Here is a 22348-nt window from a genome sequence, read left to right as displayed (position 1 = left end):
GCACAGTAACGCTTCGTCGCGCTAGTCGTAATTCCGTATCCAGGCGCTGATGAAGGCTTCATTAGTCCTGCATGTTCGGCTGCTCTGCCTCAAATGCGCTAAATAAGTATCTTGAGCTTATTGTAACGCGACTTGGCCGGCACAGAAGCCTTCCGCAGTGAAATGCCAATAAAGTGAAACCATATGCCACAACGGCATACCGGATGTTTCACCTAAGGTGTTCTACAATTTTTAAAAATAGGCTTTTTAAATTGGAAGAGTGGTTTTTTGGCATAGCACTGTTAGCGGTGTATAGTATCAGAATAAAGCTAAGACGTGCTAAGTAGTAGGGTGGTGGGGCTCCCTCTCCCACCCCTCGTATTTGAGAGAAGCCTGTCAAAGGTCAACATGGACTAGGATAACTTGCACTACATGACAACATTGAAGCGTTTCTCGAGAGCGCTCAGTCACTGAAGAACCACCCGGATAACGGGAGTTTTCTTTCCTCTACTGCCGAAATAGTCCCCGACCTGCCAAAGTATGCGCCAACAAAACACTCAAAAAGTCCTGACGTTTGGCAGGCCCCTTTCTCTTTTTCTGCATCTCATCCTCTCCCCGACTTCGTCTGTCGCCATCTTTCTTTTCGAAAGCCGATAGTGAAAGACGACGACTACGAGGCGAGGAAACTTTCGTGCTTCAACAGGGTGCCGGCGCGGCATTCAAAATCACGCAACTCGGGAGCCGTGATATCGCCAAAGCACGCACGCGCTCTCTCTCGCTGATTCTCCGTGGCTGCTTCTGACACTCCGGATGATTAATGGCCTTTTGATGGCTCCTTCTCCTTCGAGGCTTGGCCACGCCATAGATCGCCGGCCCCGACCGGGCTTTCCCTACAATGCGCGCGTCTCATTGCCCGCCCAGCCTGGCTCGAGCACCGCCGCGGCTTTAATTTCCCGACGCCTTGTTGTCCCTTGCCCGCGAGCGGCTATGCGTGAGGAGCTGTGCTAGTCTCGGCCCGACCGGCTACAGTCGCTTTCGTTTCTGCCAGAGTTGGCAAAGTTCTAGGGAGGAAAAAGGGAGTGCAGAGGCTGTTGTGTCCCCAACTAATGACGAAATGAATGGATGTGCATGTCGCTAAAGATGCCCGAATAAGCTGGCGGACGGATACATTGACTCTACGTAATTAACCAAACAATGTGCAGTTTTTTTTTGTGCGATTCTTATGATGAATGCACGCCCGAATGGCGCCATACGCCCGGCATAATTAACTGGTTCCTTTGTGCAAAAAAATATCTTTATTTTTTTTGCAGTCGCTGGGTCGATGGCCTACAAACATGGAAAGAATTCTCATTGAGACGTCATTATTATTGTAGCCTGATTTTCTATAGGGGCAGTGAATTTCCGACATGTATATAATCCCACAGATTTGGGCACAGTCAGTACCTGTTCATTACAAAAACTAACTAGGAACTCTATACAAAATATGAAACCACAGTAGAGCAAGGTTTTTGAATAATTTTCAAGAGAAATAGACCAAAGGAACACAAAGCAATCTATTAGACAGACACATGGGCCGTTTAGACCCCTGCATCGCAGGGTGATTGTACTGGTCGGCGTGACGTCGCACTCACGACCGCAAGAGGTAATTCAGCAGTGTAAGAAACTACCTGAGCTGTCGCCGCAGTTGGAGAAAATACTGGCGACTGCACCGCTGACCGAGCTGTCATGTCGCTCAAGCGTAGTGTGCTTGGTCAACTGTCTTCGAATTTATATATGTCCCCCATTTCAGTCCAAAACAAGGCGAAGATAGTAGAAGGAGGTTAGAGGTTTGGCTTGAATAGTTGGCGTTACCAAAGCTATATGAGCCCTTCCTGAGAACAACTCCTGGGGACAAACTTGTCGCCTTCTCAAGTTTGTTTTTTTGAAGATTCGCAGTTTTTCCGCTAGTTTCTTTTTTTTTCACTAAGTAGCAGAAAGCCATGACAATAAGTTACGAGTCAGCTGAGATACGCGATAGCAAAGGATCAGATTCAGAAACTCTCTCATCAGCACATGTGGCTTGAGGTCTGCGGGTGCATCTTCGCTGAATATTATGAGGCTTTGTTGGCGTTTCTTTATCGACCATGAACGTAGCATGTATACATAACAAGTCCAGCGTTCTCGGGCAAAAAGTAAAAATTGAAAAATTGTAAGTCACTGTTATGAAAATATTGAAGGTAATGGTCCATTCTTATGATATGTAGCAAAATCTTTCTTTTCAAGTTTTTCCATCGAGCGCATCGAACATTTAAGGCTGCTACAGAAAACCAATAGGGAACAACGCTTTTGACGACAGCAAAAACGTTAATAGAAAAAAAAATACAAGACTGCCGTCAGGCGATCTGCAGATATATGGACTGTTGTAGTGAAATCATACATTATGGAGAAAAAAAAATGCTTTCATAAAAGGTTTCCCGCTCAAAAATGCTTTTGTCCAGAATTGCTGGGTATGAACAACTCAGTTAAAAAGGACACCGAAGAGGAATGTGCAGGTCTAGTTTCTACCTATAGGAAAATTCTTTTTGCTTCGAACGGGATTGATATTAAGGAATGTTTTGGCATTGCTATTGATAGGCGGGGTTAAATGCCCCTAAGGGTGTACTACGGGATGTTATGTTCTGACTTTTCAGCCATCAAGACAACTGGCGAAGACGACTTCCCGGTGTTATAGTGCCCGATGGCGAGATAAATGAAACTTCGGTGGGTGCTAGTTGCTGCATGGCATGCTTAAGGTGAAACGCACAAAGCAAACCCAAATCACAATAAGGTGAACAATGTACAAGCAAGAGCATCCACTTCAAGCGACACGGCTTATTGGAGATAAAATCTTTCATGCAACAATGCCTTCTTCCCGCTTCCTGACATTAACCTTCAACGCTGTTTTTTATCAAAAACTAAAACTAAGAACTACACAACAAAAAAAAAACCTCCTCAGTGCCTTTAAAGCCTTTTAGCAATATATATTTCACTACTAAACGCCTTTTTGCCGGAGAAAAGTTTCGATAAATGAGTGGGTGTTTGATATTTAATTTTTAATTCTATCTTTCTGCTTTCTTTCGCGTGCCCACGCTCATTACGCATCCCAGAGTGATTTAGAAAAGATTAGAGGGGCCAGGACGCTTCCGGTTGCAAAAAAAAAAGATCCTGGCTCTGTTTGATGAACTACTTAATCAATTAAAGCGGTTTTCGTTATCTCGTGGTAATGGCGTTAATCTATGGATGAGTTACTGAACTTTATTTTTTTATTCTTACGCGCTGGGCTTTAATCACTGAACAGTGGTAGTTTCAGACAGCCGGGTTGTTGAACGTGTGCGAATAAACGACATATCGTGAGCCTTAACACAAAAAGAGCTTGAAGAAATACGCTATTTTCACTCCCACGCACTGTATTCTGTTCCGCGAAACGTTTCCATAAGCAGTGACGCAATACGACTCTTATGAGCTCCGCAGCCAATTTCTGAGATTCACTACGCAAGAACAGCAGTACATAAAAGATGGTCATATTACTGCACATAAGGCCCGTCCACGACGAAAAGCAACTAAAACAGAATATCGACTCTTGACATTAAGCGACTCCAAAGGTACTCATTGTGCAGGTGCGCCTTAAAGAATCTTTATAGGGCAGCAAAGCTTCATGCATGCATAATTTTCTTTGAACTGTACTATACATGATCCTCCGTTTTCACCATGCTGCCATTATATTTATAGCGCGGACGTTCTTTCAAGAGAAGGATGTTCCGAAAGAAATCTTGTTAAGTCGAGCCACGCTTTGCATATGGCGTTACGCAAGCCCGCATACATTTACTGTCTTCCTGTCGTTTTAACACTGTCTCAAGAGCATCACTGCCAAATCACGGCCGCAACTTCCGTGCAGGGAGCTCGGAGCTGTTCATGTGAAAATAGATATTCTCTATTCGTTCGATGATTTTTGTCTCCCATGGAAGGACTGCAATAATTGAAGAAATAAATGACAGTACATATTCCAGGTGTTTCAGGGAAGACTTGAAGTCTTAAATTCTCAAAAATATGTTTTTTGAGGTAAAAATACGGTTTTTTGAGCATAGTAGTATTACCAGTGTTGGCGGACGCCAGAAAAACAGCGAATTGTCTTAAGTAGTAAGCTGGTTAACTCATTCTAATAATTACCTTTTTAATTAGCAGAATTTGGCGCCTAGTTGTTATTAGAGAATTGTAGCCGGTCTTAAGCAATACCCATATCAGTTTTTCACAATTTTTAAAACGCGATTACTCACTCTTGGCGCTGCGCCTCGACAAGATTTGACTTTTTTTACTAGCTAGTGCAGTGTAAAGGTTTCTTTGCCTGCATTCTTTTCGAAAGCGCGTGTATTTTGGCACGATGTAGCCAAATTTTGTCGAGCCACAGCGCTGCGGATAATCGCGTTTTCGAAATTTTAAACGCTGATATGGATATTACTAACGACCGCCTACAAATCTCTAATTGCAACCAGTTGCATAGCAGTGATAGTTAAAAAGTTATAAGAAATTAGTTAAGCAGCTTCCTGAAGAAAATTCATCGGCTTGTCCGCCAACAGTTGTAATACTATTCTGCAAAAGCTATATTTTTTATCCAAAAATCCTATTTTTGAAAATTTTAGTCTTCCCTGAAATACTTGGCATAAGGGTCTAAACCGCGTTATTCAGAAGTATGTATTCGCTCAGCAATGGCGATTCATGACGGGCAACTGACTCATCAGAGGTGAATGACAAGCGCGAAAGACTTTCTAGCCGACAGAAAGTTGTGCAACCGTGTGCCCTCCGCGGTAACCTGGTGTCTGCTGATATTAAGCCTCTAGTCCAAGTGAGACACCTCCACCTTTTCCCTCCACAAGCGCCACCAACAAGCCACCTACCAATCACTCCCACCTAGCTAAATGGCTGCTTACCCAGCCACACACCCACATACCACCACCCTCTAAGCACCCCAGCCCACCATCACACGCCCCCAGAAAAATTCTGTCGTGTGTATGATATGTCGGCTTAGAGTAAAAGCATTCATAAGAGTAAAATTGCCAAAGTAATAATCGAGGGTAAATGAACTGCTTTCGCAGCATTGTCGTGTCAGTTGTCTGATTGTCCCGTAATTCTTTTTTACTTTCATATATAACACACATTTACGAATAGCAGGGAGTTCTCCAAGTTAAATGCAGTAAGCCGTGGATGGCAGAGAATCAGATGTGCTGATGATTTCGGAAAAGTTGCGGTAATTGAATGATACGCAAAAAAAGGGGGTGCCTATTGACAGTGATGGTGAAGAAGATAAATCAAGCAGGCCAAGCAAAGCCAATAAACAATGCCCATCAGGCCTCTGGTCTCACTCTCAAACTATGCTGACAGGCGAGAGTTGGTGCGTGACTCGATCTTGCTTGTAGTACTCCTCGGCGACGGTCTGGAGGCATGCCTATTGTGAACCACAACATTGTCGAGACTTCTTCACTGTCTCGCCGCAACTCGAGTGCGCTGTTGTTTGCGCTAACTTAAATGAACGAACTAAGCAAGCACCTCTAACGCGATCAAAGCTGGCAGACTTGAGGTGTGCTCGAGCTCGGTTAACCATGCTCAGCCTGCTACGCAGCAGACGCGTTGCACGCCCAGGCCGCCTGGTGTTTCTCTGAGCTGAACCGAAAACCCGCAACCACCAAGGCAGCCTTGCTTCTTTCACCGAGCTGCAAACAATTCCAGTATTCTTGCGGATAACTTTTAATTGCGAGGCAACTGTGTAATATTGTAAGGTACTGTCATAGAAATTTTTAGGCATTGGTTCATTCTTCGAATCCGTAACAAAATTTTTCTTTCCATCGCTCGCATCCAGCAGTTAAGACTACCATAGAAAACAAATGTCGAACGTTTTGTACGGGAGCAAAAACATTAACAGCAAAAAAAAAAAATGCAAGACTGCCGATAGAGGATTTGCGGATATATTGATTGTTATAGAGGAATCTTATGACAAAGAGAAAACATTGCGTTTATAGACAGCTTCCCGTCGAAACATATACTTGTCCAGTACTTCTGGGCATGGCCGACCACTATTCCCAGTATCCTGGCACTGTACAAAAGGTGTGTGTCACTCTCTCAGACACAAACCATCGTTGTTTGAAGTCAGTGAAACACGCCAGACATTCGAATCTATTGCAAATTGAGCAAACGCTGCTGTTCAGCACGATTTTCAGATAAGTGTCGTTAGGGTTATTTAGCTCAATTACACTAGACAGGACTCACAAATCGAGGTCTGTGGGGACGAAAAGCAGTAATCAGCGGCGTATTATGCGCGACCGGTTTACACGAACCTCCACGGTGACGTGTAGCACCACTTTATTGGCGTAAATCACGGAGTTACGGAGCAGGAATTTTTGAACGACAGAGAGGGAGGTGGCTATCGAGATGTGCACGCATCAACAATACAACATTCTTTGGGGCTTTCGCAACGTCATCGCCCGAGCAACTGAACAGAAGTGAGTAAATGTGCTCGACCTAGGAGCACCGCGTCGTCATACGCATTCCTTATACACGTTCATACAGGGTAGCGCTGTCAGTGCTGTTTAATGACCAATGAGAATTACATAATGAACTGTGTAATGCTTAATTAACAGTACTGTGTTTTGAACAATTTCTTTTGAGTTTTGAACTTGCAATCGTGTACGCCGTCTCGAAACAACTTGCATGGAATTCTAATCTATGTCAATAAAGACAGCCTGCAAATTTGCGTGCCTTGTTCTGTAAGGATTGAGAACAACACACTTGCATAACTCGTAGCATCAAGCTCGTTCCTTCCACTTCGCTGCTGGAAACTGTGGGATGGAATCGGTTGTGTACGCATGAGGCTCAGGAACCCACGCACGGGGTTGGCGGAGCTGCGCGTGCCACTACTAGCGCTGAGCTTTGTGTTGTACACACGCCTCCACGAAAGAAGCTGCGAGATATTCTACAACAGCTCCCTTTCTGTGATTATGACCGAGGGTGGAATTATGGCTTGACTGAGTGCAGTCCGCAACTTGAGTAAACTGTTTTGGTGGCGGAACCCTGCCTACACAGTTGAATGATAGCGATTTTCATACTAGAGAGTGCACCGAGCTGTAGTTTTTAGTACCAGGGCTCTGCCTACGTCGAAATTGCATAACTCTCTGTTCCTCCGGACCCATCCTTCCCGGCCTACAGCATTCGTAATTTTAAGAAATAAACCCGTCTCTTGTCAAGACGGCCTTTTCGCGCAATTGCAGCTTTCAATAAAAAAAATGAAATGAAGACTTCTCTTTACGACAGTTTGAAGCGCTTTTAGCGTGACGCATGCGAAGCGAGACGACGAAGGTAAATTATAAGCGCTACAAGAAGCGCAGACTAAGTAATGACATCACTGAATGGAATGACCGAACCTTCGCAAAATCAGGCGTGTTGCTTGCTGAAGCTTGCTTTGCATTTTTTTATTGTTTATTTTTTGCTTAGCGGTTTCAAAGGTAGTGAAATGCAGTACTGATAACAATTATTAGCATTTATAGTCTTGCTTGGGAACTTGTGAATTTGCAGGCTGCGTCTAACTCATGTCAGGCGTGCACCCACTGACGTACGCCATTTGTACTGCATGGTCACAGTATAGTTACACGGGATCTCTACAACTCCAAGCAGTAATTACAAAGAACCGCGCAGCAACGGCATAAACCTAGTAGTTCTCAAGTTTTTGATGACAGCATACATAACTACTGGGGCACATGGAGCATGAAAAACGGCTGTCTGTTCCCCCCGTGCGGGAGGTCGTCCTCTTCGACCCCAGTCTGCTCTCTGTCTCTCTTCATCTCCTCGTCTGTTCAAAACACATAAGTAGAAATGACAATTCTTGAACAGCGATTGTATTAAAAGGACATACTGCTGGTAACCAAAGCAAGAGCCTAAAAAGCCTAAGCACACCGGTTCAAAGGGACTACGTTCTCCCCTTTTGCCTGCGTGATAGTGTGTTAGAATAGAATTGCAGTGTGTTTAAAGAACCTATATACTCTATGTAGCATGTTTAACTGGACGATGAGGGGCTGGCAAAGGTTCGGTGTCTGTATTATGAAAGAGACTTTGCCACTTGATTAGTAGCTGCAGGGCGAGTTGTATTAGCAGTTCAGTTGACTTGTTGTATGCTACAAGTGGGATTAACCTTGCTTATTCTGCCGGCAATTGCTCCACCGTAGCGTCATTTATGTGTTAATAATGACCTAAAGCCTGTCGGATCTGCCCCGCTATGCGCACAGAGTCCTATAATAGTACATATTGCACTCCCGCAGTCACCATCTATGCACACATTCACTCACAGAATAACATAGTCAACTCCAGCCGACACCATCTACGCACACATTCAATCACAGTAGACCATAGTACGTTGCCGCTGTCATCTTTTAGAGACAACATCAGTGTCCTGCCGAATTGTTAAAAGAAGGCGTGCAGCCTCCCTTCTGCATGTCTGATTTCCTCTCGGGTAGACAATGTCCTTAACTGTACTGTGAAGGGCTGTTGTCTTTTTGAAGGAAGCGAACATCACACAAATTTCCGCGTTGTACTCTGGGAAGTACATAATATAATGTTCTATATCATCGCACACACCACATAAAGAACATAGCGGAGACGATGTCATGCCCTTCTTATGCATCCAGGAAGGAGTATGAGCAGAGCCCGTGCGAATTTGATGTAATAGAGTGGCCTGGGTCACACATGGCTTGTGTGGCGCACTCCACAGGGTAGTAAAATGATCGAGCACCGTTTCTCTGAAGAGTCTTTTTTCATCTTGAGGTACTTTTTTTGATGAATTTCTTGACAGAGCTTTATGCGCGACACTGTCTGACACCTCATTGCCTCTGAGTCCTATGTGAGAGGGCCCTAATAATTGCAGCAAGATAGCAATGTTACTTAGATAAATCTCAAAAGAATAGCCACGAAAAGTGAAATGGCATGCCAGGTTTAGTGGTCAACATTCGAAGCCAGCGTCATTGAACGTCATCACTGTTACACTGTGAACACTCCAAATGGTTCGTCTTGAAAGCCTGAGGCGTTAAATGAGCAACACATATTCTACTATCAACTGATGTGTGCTGCATAAACGCAAAACACTTTATTCAGAGAAAAATACGAGGAAAAAATTCATTTATAGAAAATCTTGATGAAATATTAAGCAGCCGAGCTGTATTTGGAGTGACACTCGCTTTGCATCATGAACTCCTTGGTTGCCAGTTTTGCGCCACGCAGATTAGCATGTTTATATTAGCTAAGTTTTGCTTATTTTGCATCGCGCTTGAATAATAAAAATGTGCAACATAATACAGGACGCGTCAGACGGGAAACGAAATACTGCGAATTTTCGGTCAGAATTATTTTTATATGTTGTATCATGTTATAACGTGCTAGGTTTGTGTCTTTGCTCATTGCTTCTTGTCTAACGTGCTGTTTCTACTTAATGTACACGCACCGTCAAAAGTTTATGGAAGGTGACATCCGTGAAAAAAAAAAGTAATTTCTTCGCCTACATGGCACATTGCTTGAAACTTAATGATGCAGTATGCAGTTCGTATACGTTAAATTAGGCTGCATGCATGTAATTAGGGTCCGTGCAAAGGCGGCTATTAATAACATTTTTCGTTAATATTGCATTTTCTGAACTTCTGACTACGGTGTTGCACAGGATCTGTTTACTTTTATTTTGTATACTTGCGATGGTTTTTTTTTTTGTTTTTGAAACCGAATACTTTGTTTATAGTCGCACGAAACTTCTGCCACGCGGAGCAATTTGTCGTTTGTTTGTCTGCTCACACACACGGCCAGATCGTTCTCACAGATTCGCGACTATGCGCAGTCGCTTGTTCGATGTTGGGCACTGGCCTCGAGGGTGTCGAAATGTTACCTGGGAAGTTCTCAGACATATGTAAACACAACGTGACAGCGAACGATGATTATTCGGACTCTCGCCTACCGCCGACGGCACTGGCTGCCATCACCACAGCAGAGTCGTTAAAGTTTGAGGGGCCAAGTTTGCCCCAATAAACATTTCTTTGGAATTCACTTCCAGTCCGCTCTCCTGTTGTCAGCGTCATCATCAGCGCATGTCACTGAGCCACGGTGCTAAATTGCTGCGTTTCTTGTGTGTTGTGTTTCTATTGTGTTTCATGTATTTGCGGGACCGCAGTCCAGGGTTCGACGGCCGGTCAAGTGCCCAGGAGTTCCTTTATTGATCCCGCTTATTTCTTGAAGAGTGCAAAAAAAGAATTGATACCTTACTCATGCGAAGAACGTACGTAGATCTTCTCTAAAAGATTTTATTGCCTTTTCATCCATTTATTTCAAACGAACTCAATATGCGTACTCAAACAAGCGCCACCTATTTTAAATCACTGCAGTGAAGTCGCGTAAATAGGTTCGCCATGCGGGCGAACCTATTTACACGAACGGGCGCTTGAAGCGTAAGCATATATACACAGCTGTGCGCAGACAAATTACCGCAGCCTTAGGGTTTCAATTAAATGGGCGTTCGACTGGTGGTGTCTCATTTCGAAGCTCGCCCAACGATCCGAGCAACCAAGCCTTCTCTGGCGTAGCCGGCGCGAGCCCGATGAAGTCAAGTTAATCGTCCGTAGCGTTGACGCTCAACGAAAAAAAAAAAAGTGGTCTTGCATCTTTTGTGTTGCATGATGTGAGCGAGAGAAGAAGAAAACATAAGAATGAGGCGGCTAGGTAAACTCACTTGCGCGTCGTGCGCAGTGTTTGCGAGTGCAGGACCTTTTAGGCGCAGGGTTCAGTGGCCTTCGAAAGAATACGGAGGATCGACCTCTTCCCAGAAGGGTTTTGAAAGGATCGTACAAGAAAGCGGTGATATACCGCATTTTACTCGCCTAACAGATGCAATCGCATAGTAATCGCACCCGTCACGTTATTCAATAAAATATGAAAAAATATTGTTTTCTGCATTGTAGATTTTGCCCTGTGTAACAAACATCTCATTTTCGGCGTTTACAACGGCGTTTATTTGTAAACGCCTGTCTGCCGTTGCTGCTTGATAGGTCAGGATCTCTTGTCAGGCTACGTCTTTAGCTCCTGCTTTATTGCGCGTTTGCTACCTGCATAACAAAGCAATGAACAAACTTCAAACTTCAAAAAAGTCCGTCCATTATACGAGTAAATAAGGTGGCCTTCTGAGTTGGCGTGACTGTTCATTTCCGTGACGTTAAGAAGAAACGAATTTTAAAAACCCGCTTTTGATATTAGGTTTGAGCCTCCTTCGGTAAAATAAGCAGCAGCTCTAGTTTGCGTCTCGGCTTCTCTTATTGTGGTCACACTTCAAGTCTGGTAGTGCACTAAAGATTGGGGTCATAGCTTCATATGTTACCAGCCCTCCCCCCCCCCCCTCCACCCCCCCTCCCCCCCAAAAAAACACAGCCTACGCATTTAGATCTTTGTTACAAATTTCGGGTTCATAAAGTGCGGTCACCCCTGTACCTCTGCTTGGAGTAAAACAAATACAATGATTTGACGACATAGTGTAGGGGCCTGCTCCTGAGTGACTCATCCCGACTAATTTCGGTGGTAGTTGGAAGGCAAATATTTTGAATGCAACAAATTTTCTCCTCTTCGCTAGAACTACCACGAAAAAAACTACGACCTTTCAGGCCAATGACGTGTTTACAAACATAGAGGGCACGCGCAGACGACACCGGAGCCGTCCGGGGACGTCGTCAGAGCCGCCGTCTGCTACGGTGGGCAATTGGCTTATAATGCGGTTTGAGAACTAACTTTTATTTAGAGCAGTTTAGGCGGTCTAGTTGGAACGACTGTATTTACTAGCAAATTTTGCCCCCGCGGCAGCATGTCCAACAGCACGAGAAGCCTGTACGATTCGTAGAAACACCCCACAAATTCGGCGTCTAAAAGCTGTGGAAAATATGTCCGGTATCACACCAAAGCTTTATCGTGACGTTTAAAAAAGATGATTTTCACAGTAGTCATGTATACTTTGTCGCGTTCTTCTTAAATGTACTCGCCAGCATTTAACTAATAGCCGCTTTTAGGCGTGCTCTGTAGAATAAAAATAATAATGTTGGCATGTTTCTTTTGTTTTAACGGGCCGCGCTCTCGACCGGAACTCTGGAACAAGGTTATCTTTGGCGCACATATATATTAGGAGTTTTTAAAAATAAATTGGCTTTCAGATGATGTTCCATGCTAGCACACTCTGTTCTGGGGCGTACTCGGTTTTCAATAATTAAGAGTCCATCTCACAAGTGCCAATGTGAAATAAAAAAAGTATTTCGAAAATTTTTGTTTTACATGAATCCTTATAGAAAGGCTGTGCCCAAAGCTGTTCTCCACACGGCGGCAGTAGCGCCACCGCATCTTTTTACATCGATGTACGCCGGTCTGCACACGCCTATGTAAGAATAAATGCCTCTTGGACAACAAACGAGCTCAGAGCGCACAGCTGTCCATTACGAATGCAGTGAACAAAAGCGCATAGCCTTCATTCTTAAAGACAGCTTTAGTGCAACACGTCAACAAATGCGCTGACGATTGATAATTCTGGAACAAAGAATGACGCACGCGCGCGACGGCACGTTTTCGAGCATTCAGTAAATATGAAGTAATGCCTATAGCGGCGCCCTCATGTGTGGGCATGGAAGCATATTCGCGGCATGTATTCCCTTACTAACGCTTTTGCTATCCATGTTCTGATTTGTAATTTTTATTGGCTGGCAATCAACTGAATGTTGCGTTTCAAACTCCTTCCCGCTGCCGTCAGCAATGCTGTCACCCCCTTGCAAATCGCCCGACTCATGTTTCATTGATTTGTCTGCATTTCTAGGCGTAGTTAGGCACACTCATGTTTCATGCACAGACCGAACAGCACATTTTACGTACGACTTCACGCACTGCTCACTGAACCACACGCTTGTTTCCATCCTTCTCCGTGAAGGAGGAGCACAATTGTCAAAGCTCCAGAAGTTGTGAAGAAACTATTGTCTCGTTGTGCTTATTTGAGACGTTCTTAACCTTATTCGATATTCCCTGCCCACCATGTGCTCGTGAGTTCTTTCATTATGCAATTAAGCTGCGTTGCTTCTGCAGGGAATTCTCAGCGTTCACCGCCGAGAGGCGTCATGAGTATCCAGTATTTTCCGGTGGTTGCGGTGGTTTTTAAGTGCTGACATGGAAAATTTGGATGGACACGGCTTTTTCCGTGCATCACTCTCTGTCCCGATTTTTTTTATTTACTGTAAGGTACCACAGACCGGAAGTGATGCATTGTTCCCACGATCATAGAAAATGCATTAACAAATCTGATGTTTAACAAGTTTCACTTTCATTACCTGCACTCGCGGTGCCTCGCAGAAAGTATTCCCTCGCATCAGGTAGTAATCCAGCTAAAAGGAACACTTCCAACGTGCTTTAGCAACACCAGAGCCGCGGAACGAGTCTCAAAGGATATATTGCGTTTCTCCAACGGGAACATCTGGCGACTAGGCTGACCTATCGGTGCCCAACGAATTCTGGGCCGGCTACCCATTTTCTTCATCGGTACCCCACTGGCGCGTAGTTTTTGTGTTTGCACCGCAAGGTAATAAACTGTTTCCGTGCTGTCGCTGGCCAAGCTCACCTCTGATACAACGCAGGGCGCACTTTCATGAATGAACCAACAACTGCAACAGGCGAAGGCGGGACCCGGATTTAATTGAAATCAATGATATCGGCGCGAAGCACGCCGAAGGGGGGTCTTGCAGCTGATTGGACGGACTTGCGTACGTCAAGGTTACTTTCCATCTCGCGTCTACTCCGAGAAGCATCGCCCCGGAGTTGCCGGTCGGTCCGTGATGAGAAAAAGGGAGGCTGCTGTTCTTCCGCCTCGGCCAACCCTTCGGGGCCCACAAGGGGAGGCGGTGAAGAGGAAGTGAAAGAGAGAGGGAGGGGGGAGGAGAGACAACAAATGCAACATGCATGCATCGAGGCGAGGGGCGCCTCGGTGGCGAGATTACCAAGCCCCGGGTATTCATTTGAAGACGATTAGGATTTATCGTCCATCGATTGCACGCGTAGCCGGGACGGAAGAATGGGTGCGCGAACGCGCGGGATGATGGCCGTTCCGGCTGGGGAGAGTGTCTGGTGCGCTGGGAGCGGTCTTCTCTCCCCGGTGTGGCCAACGGGGTGTTGGGGAAGAGGGCCGAAAACAACGCTTTGCGTGTTCCCCAAAACAAGATTAACGTACGAGAAGAGAGGAGCGACCCCGACGGAGCGGCGGCCCCGAAAAAAAGGCGCCGTTCGCGAATGGCTGCTGCGGAAACGGGAAGACAAGCGGGCGCTGCGCCGCTGGACCTTCGTCTTCTACGCCCAGATGGAAGGCTCGTTCGGACCCCTGCCACCGATGATGGAGAGAAAACAGAGCGATGTGGCGGCTGTGGTGGCGGGAGGCGGGATGCTCCCCTCCTGTTTTCGGGAATCGAGGTCACGCCTGGCTCCACCGCCACGACCTGCGCAACCGCCTCGCTCTGTTTCTTGCATCACCTCCTTTACTATCCCGATATGCTTCTTTACTTCTTGTTTCTTTTTTCTGCCCGCTCGTTGTTACCACGCGTTATTTCTTTCTTTTTTTTCTCTCGCCCTCCCGATTCGGGAATAAACGAGGAGATGGGGCTCGTTCGGATATCGTCAAGTCGCATCGCTCTGGATCTGCGCTCGTTCGACGCAGTGCGGCTCACCGGAAAGGTTTTATGCGACGATGCCTAGCAACATGACTTCTAGGGTAGCGGCTATCGGTTACTATGCAGGAGCGGATCTCTTGCTCCGAAGTATCTATGCACCGTGCTATCAGAGAGAGCAGGTGGGCGATAAGTCATCCCCTGGGTCGGATAGCTTGCTGTAACATACTGTTGCATAGCACCAAAACTTTTCTGCGTGACGAATGCTGCCCCTTCTACAATTCTTGTCCTCACGAGACACACTAAATATTTTTAAATTGTGGACTTCAACGTTCTTAAGCGTCACATAGGCTATGAGGGACGCCGTGGTGGAGGGCTCCGGATTAATTCAGGCCGCGTTTGGTTGGAGCTGACATCGCACACCAGGCATCCGTTTTTGTATTTCGCCTCCATCGAAATACGGCCGCCGAGGCTGCCATTCAATCCGCGAACTTGAGATCAGCAGTTGAACGCCAAAGCCTTTGAGCCACCTCTACGGGTTTCGCGAGATAGACAGTCACTCAGTAATATTTACTCTTCTCGTTGACTGCACTGTCAACACGGCGAAAGCTGCATGTACATACGTGTGTCTGCACGGCATAGGTTGCACATTAGAGTCTACGCGAGAGACAAGTGCGAGACAGTGTGTTCGTGGACAACCGCACTTTCAGGGTAACTCCACGATATCGTCGCTTTACATTTGCACTCCCTCCCTCTCATTTCCTTCCCTTCCCCTTTCCCTGAGTGCTTAGTCTTCCTGCCGACGCCTTAAGTTTTCTTTCCATTAAATTCTTCTTTTTCTCTTCTTTACTCTTCTCTCAACATATGTAAGTGAAACATTGGTTTCAGTCAACGTATACCAGTGCCGGTAAGTTCGATGGCAATTTCTATGCACTCCCGGAAATAAAGGTTTATGGACCATCTGCGAAGACAATAAAGCTTAGGGGTGAAATTGACAGCCTAAATTCGGTTTGTTAGCCCTGTAGCTTTATAGTCAATTAAAGGTGAGCGCCTACATTTTCTTCAAGCACAGCTTTTCGCGGCACTCACTGTTTGGAACTTTTTTGCCCCCGATGCACATCTCTATCACCCCACAGCGGCATTAAACCGCGGGGTATTGTTTTCGACAATAAAAAGCTGTCGAACGAGTTGGCAAGTTTTTTTGTTTTTTCAAATGCATTGGCCTATTTCGAATTATTTCTAGCGCGGTAGTGACACTAAAAAAAAAAAACAAAGCACCAAATTCATCTTTAATTTTCTTCGAGAGCTCGAACTTTTTGTTCGCTAAAAAAAGATAATTCATTTATTTTTCCGCGCATTTAGAAATTTTGCGGCCTGCTAGCAACAATCGAGGTTTTTTCTAACAAAGGCATGCCAACGCTGAGGCTGCAGGGCATCAGGAAGTGCTCTGCCTCTCTCTCCCTCTCTTTATAAAGTACTTATTTCAAGCAAAGTTTTGTTGCCCTGGCCTAAGATGAACGCGCCTCTCCCGCGGCCCACGCGAGAAGGGTATCGCGGAGAGAAGACTGGAAGCATTCAGGCGTCCCTGATTGCCGCTCTTCGAACTACTGCCACGCCCCCAAAGAGTAGCCATCAATCATCGCGTGCTGAAACAGAACCTCGCTCTCTGAAGGCTTATCTTCTTGGACATGCTTTTTTAGCCTCTCTTGGTGAAAATGCAGTTCTTTATTATTTTTTTCTCATTATTGCACCGTATTAAAACTTTCCTTTCAATGAAACGATGCATTTTTTTAGCCCGCACAATGTTTGCACGCTTTAATATACATCGCATGTTAAGCTACACTGCGATCCGTCGAGGTAATCGCATTTGCTTTCACATAAAAATAGGCATGCCTGAAGAGCGTATCGTCAATCGAGAGAAGAATGCATTGCTTGAAATCAAGCATTTAACCTAAAGTGAATCACGTCTGATCGGCGAAACTAGATACATCATTATGGGTGGTTCTTCTCCTTACCCCGAATTATGTTCATGCGGAATCACCTTAACTCGAAGCGAATGAGACTGAGCTTAGTGAGCGTAGTGTACCGAGCTCTGCCGGGTATAATGTAGCACGCAAGGTGCAGTCTAAGAAGAAGAGGTCTGCAAAGACTTTTAGTCCTTAGAAACGCTTTATGCTTAGAATGAAAAATACCTGAAGCAATCAAATACTGTCTCTTCGTTGACGGCGGGCGTCGCCAATAAACCCAGATAACACTAGACAAGAATGTCAAATGTCAACAAGTTCTGTTAATGTTATTGTTTTATAATCACTATTTTTTAAACTGATTTTTCGTAGACTGGCCACGTAAATGTCATATTTTTAAAGGCATTCAGGGCATCCCCCCCCCCCCTTTTCTCCTCAAGAAAAAAAAGAAAAACCCTTATCGATCAAGTCCGGAGAATACAATATAGAGCGGCAATGTTTGGCTTTACGCGATATTGGGGAGGGATAAGACTGCACTTATATGAAAAGTGAGGTGGGAGGGGAAGCGCAGTCGTATCGCCGAAGAAAACTGCGTTTCAAATGATTTATTTTCAATATTTACCAATAAGACAAAAATTAACCAAGGTAATACATAAAACAACCTCATTACATATCTTAACGAACTGATAGCTCATTCTGGAAATCGGGAAAACTGGACTGGAGCGAACCTTGACGCTAACTGCGTTCTTCGCGAACCATATCAGAGGGGAACCAATTAATGAGTGAAGAACGTTGGTCGAGTTGGTATATATTCATTGGTATATATTCACAACAGCGCATCAAACGCGTACAAAAGAGATGTTAGACAAAACAAACAGAGCTTGTTTTGTCTAATTTCCTTTTTGATCGTGCTTGCTGCGCTGCTCTGAATCATGGAACCAATTTTCATGGAACCAATAACGATTTGTTTTTTTTTTCTAAGTTGTAACCATCCTTCCTAATAAGCTCTTTTGAAAGTTGAACATTTTTGAATAAAAATAATAGAATCTGAAAAGAAAAGATTCTAGATGTGTCTGTGGCCTGCACGACCTCTGCAGTAATCTAAAAAAATTGAAGGACTTCGTATTGTCGCTTTTAAACGTGAAATAAGAAAAAAATGTTTCAGGTTTGGAATTTCTTTGCTCTGATCGGCTGTATGACGAACAACAATCTGCACGACGAAAAGCATACGTTTATGATAGTAATTCGCAGACTTGAGCAGAGGCTGATCCAAGACCGTTCATCAAACAGCCTTGGTTCAACCTCGTCTGTGAAGTGTGCGTTCTGGGGAGCATATATTCCAAAGAACGGTAATATCGCCGATTGCAAGCAGAACTGCGCAATGGCATTTAAAGACGTACGCATTAAACAGGTCAAAATATGGGGCAAGGCTAATTGCTTATCCTTATTTTTACGTCGAAAGCATTGATGTTTTTTGGTGATAAAAATAGAAAACCAGGCCCATAGGATTTGCGTGCAACAAACCACAAGCATGAGGAAAACAGATATGATCATTTCGCCATTAATCCACTAGGAAAGGATATTTATTGGCTATGCCACTGTGGTGCTCAGCACGAGTTTTGGGTTCAGTTCTTAGGTTCAGTTCTTGGGTTCAGATCAGTTCCGTTTCGACGCATGCGACACTCGGAAGCGACGACGTACGAAGGTTCCAGTATAGTTAAAAAGCGTTAGGTAGGCTGATAGAACCTGGAGCCTACTTCTGTGGCATGCTCCAAAGCTCTGGTGAACTTTGGTTAAGGCTAATCACGTTAAGGCTTCCGTACCGAAGCCACTCGAAGACGTTGAGCACTCAACCGGAAGACCCCCCGCACGAATGAACTGGTTTCCGCCAAAGTATATTTATATCGGCCGTCTCGAAGGGACAGTATAGTTGAGCGTCGCCTCTTGGGAGCACAACGCCTCGCTTATTCCTGCGCACAGCTCTTTTTCAAAACAGAGATGAACAAAGGAAAGAGAAAGAAATAGAGGGAAAGAGTGAGTGACAGAGAGGAATAAGAGTAAGACCGCGAGGAACTTTAGGAAAATTGCGCCATGCCGAGGGCCGTAAAACCCGGACAAGATAAGCAAAGTGCCTCTGCCGGCGAGCACCACCACATGGTTTCGCTCGTGTCTGTGCGTGCGAGCGATATGTCGTAACAGCCGACGCATTCGCTTTCAAGGCATATGCACTACTGCTGCCTCAATACCATCGTGGTCGTCGCTGGTGCCATCTCCCTCGCCTATTTCATCCGCATTGCTTTCTGCTCCTCTCTCTGCAGTGTCTATTTCGTGCAAACGCGCGGATGGCACTGCCGGGCTTCTTTCTGTTTTTCGTTGACTTCCATTCGCCCTTCTGTAGCGACGGCGCAGGACTTCCGTTCATTTCTGGTATTCGCAAGTTGCGCTCGTCCGCCCGGGATGAGGGGAGGCCGGCCCATTTCGAAAGAGCTAGTTTTCTGGCCGCAATCGAACGACGCCCGGGGCCTCAACTTGTTTCCGGTTGTCGTTCAAAACGCGGTCCAATGGCAGTGACGATGGGCCGCCGGTGGCGGCCGTTATGCACACGGCCGAGACCGACGCCTCGCACGCGCATCGCTATCGCCCCGGCCTCCTCCTCTCTCGTTCGCCTATTGGAACCGGAATACGCACGGTTAACGCAGCGTCAACGGGAAGCCTACACATACGCTGTTCCTCTCGGAGATGATGTGGCGCAAAGACCATTTACTCGTGCTTTTTTTTTTTCCTTCCCACTTTGACTCTGCTTGTTAGGCGAGAGCGGACTGCGTTTCGTCGAGTGAGAAGCCGCTTTCTGTGGCGGCGTCGATTTGAAGCAGCCGCGTGACGCGGTGGCAGTTGCGCAGGTTTCCGTGCTATGCCTTTTTTTCCCTTTTTTTTTGTCTCTCTCTCAACTGCGCTATCTCTCCTGTCACCATTCTGCCTGGAGAAGTGGTTGTTGGTTTCCATCAGGCAGACAGAAGAGATAGCACGTTCATTGTACGATGTAAGCTTTCTAGATCGCGGCCGGGTACTAAAGAAAAAAAAAAGATCAAAATGTACCAGTAAAGATATGAGAGTGGCAGCTATGTGTGTGTGCGTGGTTGGTACTCATTTATTTTTGTTGAAGTTCCTGTTATTCATGAATACAGCTCAGTGATTCGCTTTTGCGGAGCCCCCAAAGGCTTTGTTGAACAGCTATAGTCTTGCTGTAGACCGAGACCAACAAATAAAAAAAACAAGTTGCTTCTTGCTGGTGGTCTCAATTTTAGGCCCTATATAATCTGTCGCGTTTCTATCTCACAAGCGCTGAGCTCTTTCCATGTCTTTTTCTCTGACCTGATGTCTTTGCTTTATTGCTGTCTCGTTATCCCTTGTCGAGGTAACGTTACTCCACATGAGGACTTAAATACCCTTCTTTTTTCTCTCTCCGTCGCGATTGTCGCGTAGACATTAAAAAAAAACAAATTACTCACTCATTAGCATCTACTCAAGGGCAGCAGACGTTTCCCAATAAAAGCTTTATAGCCATTTCGAGTATTCGCCATTAAAGAAAGAAATATTTCTGCGCAGTAATTTTTTTGCAACTGCCAACAGTTTTACAAAGCTGCGCTTTTATCCGTAGTATACCGGGCGTGGCAGAACTAATGAGCAATTAGTCATTTGAACGATATCTGCCGCACCTGGGTATATATTGCCTTAGATTCATTGCTTGCATGTACGTCACAGTGTTTCCTGTGACGAGGAAAATAGAGGGAGTGAAACAAAGGCAGCGAGGATAACCGACGTTTTCTTAACATTTGTTTTATCTCCTGCTTGAAAAAATGCACAAAATGCCGTCATGGCCACTTAACCGCAAATTATTTTGTTCCTAAAATCTTGACCAGAGACCATGAAATAATCTACCGAGCAGTTAAATTTTAGAATTAGAGAGCAATTATATGTTATTAAAACGTGAGAGCAGTAGAGAATTCCAGCGGAAATAAAGAATTAGTGAAGTGAGTGCAGGCTTCCTAAACGAGAGGCTAGTATTCTACTGCAACATGTAACGTCGGGAGGAAAGCGAACTTTAGGTTTGAGTTTTTTGACTGCACGTCCTTCAAATGCTGTACCGAGTATTGCTTACTGTCATCAAAAATTCATCAGATAAGTATGTCCCTGTGAATGGCGGCGACTTTTTTGCCTGTATTTATTTTCATCCGCACAAAGCCACGTGTCAAAGCACCAGCTGTTTCGAGGTCTCTTAGCTCTAGTTTTATATTGCCAAACGCTTAAGTTTCTCCACGGTTTTACTCCTTTCACTCTGACTGTTCATTAATGTACGGTTCATTGAAGAATTTTTTTTTTTGGGGGGGGGGGGGCATTCTTGGTGGACTGCGACATCTATATTGTCCATTCCCTGTCCACACCGTCTCTTAGGGCTTATGCCTACGTGTTTCAATTTGTTCAGAAGTTTAACGCTGTTATTTGAATTGACGACACACGACGGCGATGCCGACCGACACTGATTGCGGGGAAGCCTCTCACGCAGCTATCAATGCGAAACATGCGCTGCCAGTGACCATTATAATCAGCTACAGCTCTTTGAGCAGGCTGTTCGGTCTTCCGCTTTGCGGTAGGCAGACACGCCGAGTTCAGTTCCTACTCGGCTGGCAAGTCACATAGCAAGGATGGAACAAAGCGCGACAGAGGAGTGCTCGAGGCCACAAAGCCTCGGCGACTGCGCCCGCACACTCGGACCAACAGCACCCCTTCGTCTTTTTCTAGCGCCGTTCTCCCCAAACAACAGAGGGAAGAGTAAGGATGAAACGGCATTCTTGGCGCACGTGGCAACGCCGCTAAAGCACGCCCTGAGACGCACTCCCTGCATTCGCGAGATAGCTGCGCACAGAGAACAGTCCAGCGTAGAGCCGGGATTGCCACTTAGGCCCAGCGACTCGTAACATAAATTCGCCGCGACGCACGCAGCTAACGTTAGTCCACTGTTTGCTCCCCACCCCCGGGCCTCCTCCGTTTCTGTGGCAGTTTTCGGCCGCTCTCGCGCTTCGCACTGCACTTCGTCTTCGCCTTTCCCCGATCTCTCGCCACCAACCGAAAGGCCCGTACTCACCGCGTTTTGCTGTGGGCGGCACTTTCTCGGGAACTTATCCGCACTCCTTTTCTCGCCTGGCCACCACAAGCAGTGCCTGCACCGAGATGCACGTTAGAGTACGCAGCATCGCCTCTTCCCCCTCGCGGAGGAAGAAAGAGAGAGGCGTCCCCGGCATCGCACCCACCTCCGGTCTCTATTGCCGCTGGCGACGAGGTGAAGCCTTCCGCGCTGTTAAGCCTAATCTGCGAAGACGCTATGTGGGCGCCTGTTGTCGCCCTGTCTTTCTCTTGGTTCCCTCTTGCTTTACGCTCCGTGTGCTTGCTGGGTGGCTGGCTGGCTGGCAAGGACGAGAGGACCGTAATTAAAGAAGGACTCCGGGACCGGAGTAACGCCACGCTCGACTGGGGACACCTTCGCGCGCTCTCTGCGTTGCTCCATTCTTCCTTGCGAGGGCGGAAGCTGCAAGGAAGAGTAGAGCTTACTTGCTTTCTGTCCCCTGTGCAAAGCGGCTATCCTGGTTGCCAGCGAGAGAGGTGCGAAGGTTTAGCTGTTTATGCGCACTTTGTCTTGTCCTCGGC

General features: G+C 45.9%; 1 long non-coding RNA gene across 1 annotated transcript in view; it reads right to left on the bottom strand.

Annotated features, from left to right (window-relative positions):
• Window positions 1–22082, bottom strand: part of LOC144136727 (uncharacterized) — a 65882-nt gene extending 43800 nt beyond the window's left edge. Inside the window, exons 1-2 of the long non-coding RNA XR_013315660.1 lie at window positions 21955–22082; window positions 21789–21864 (exon numbers count right to left, since the gene is read on the bottom strand). This is a non-coding gene — a long non-coding RNA (uncharacterized LOC144136727). The remainder of the gene's footprint in view (window positions 1–21788; window positions 21865–21954) is intronic.
• Between the last annotated feature and the right edge of the window lie 266 nt (window positions 22083–22348).

Source organism: Amblyomma americanum, chromosome 6 (assembly GCF_052857255.1).
Source record: "Amblyomma americanum isolate KBUSLIRL-KWMA chromosome 6, ASM5285725v1, whole genome shotgun sequence".
Lineage (NCBI taxonomy): Eukaryota > Metazoa > Arthropoda > Arachnida > Ixodida > Ixodidae > Amblyomma > Amblyomma americanum.
This window is presented reverse-complemented; position numbering and strand designations above follow the sequence as displayed.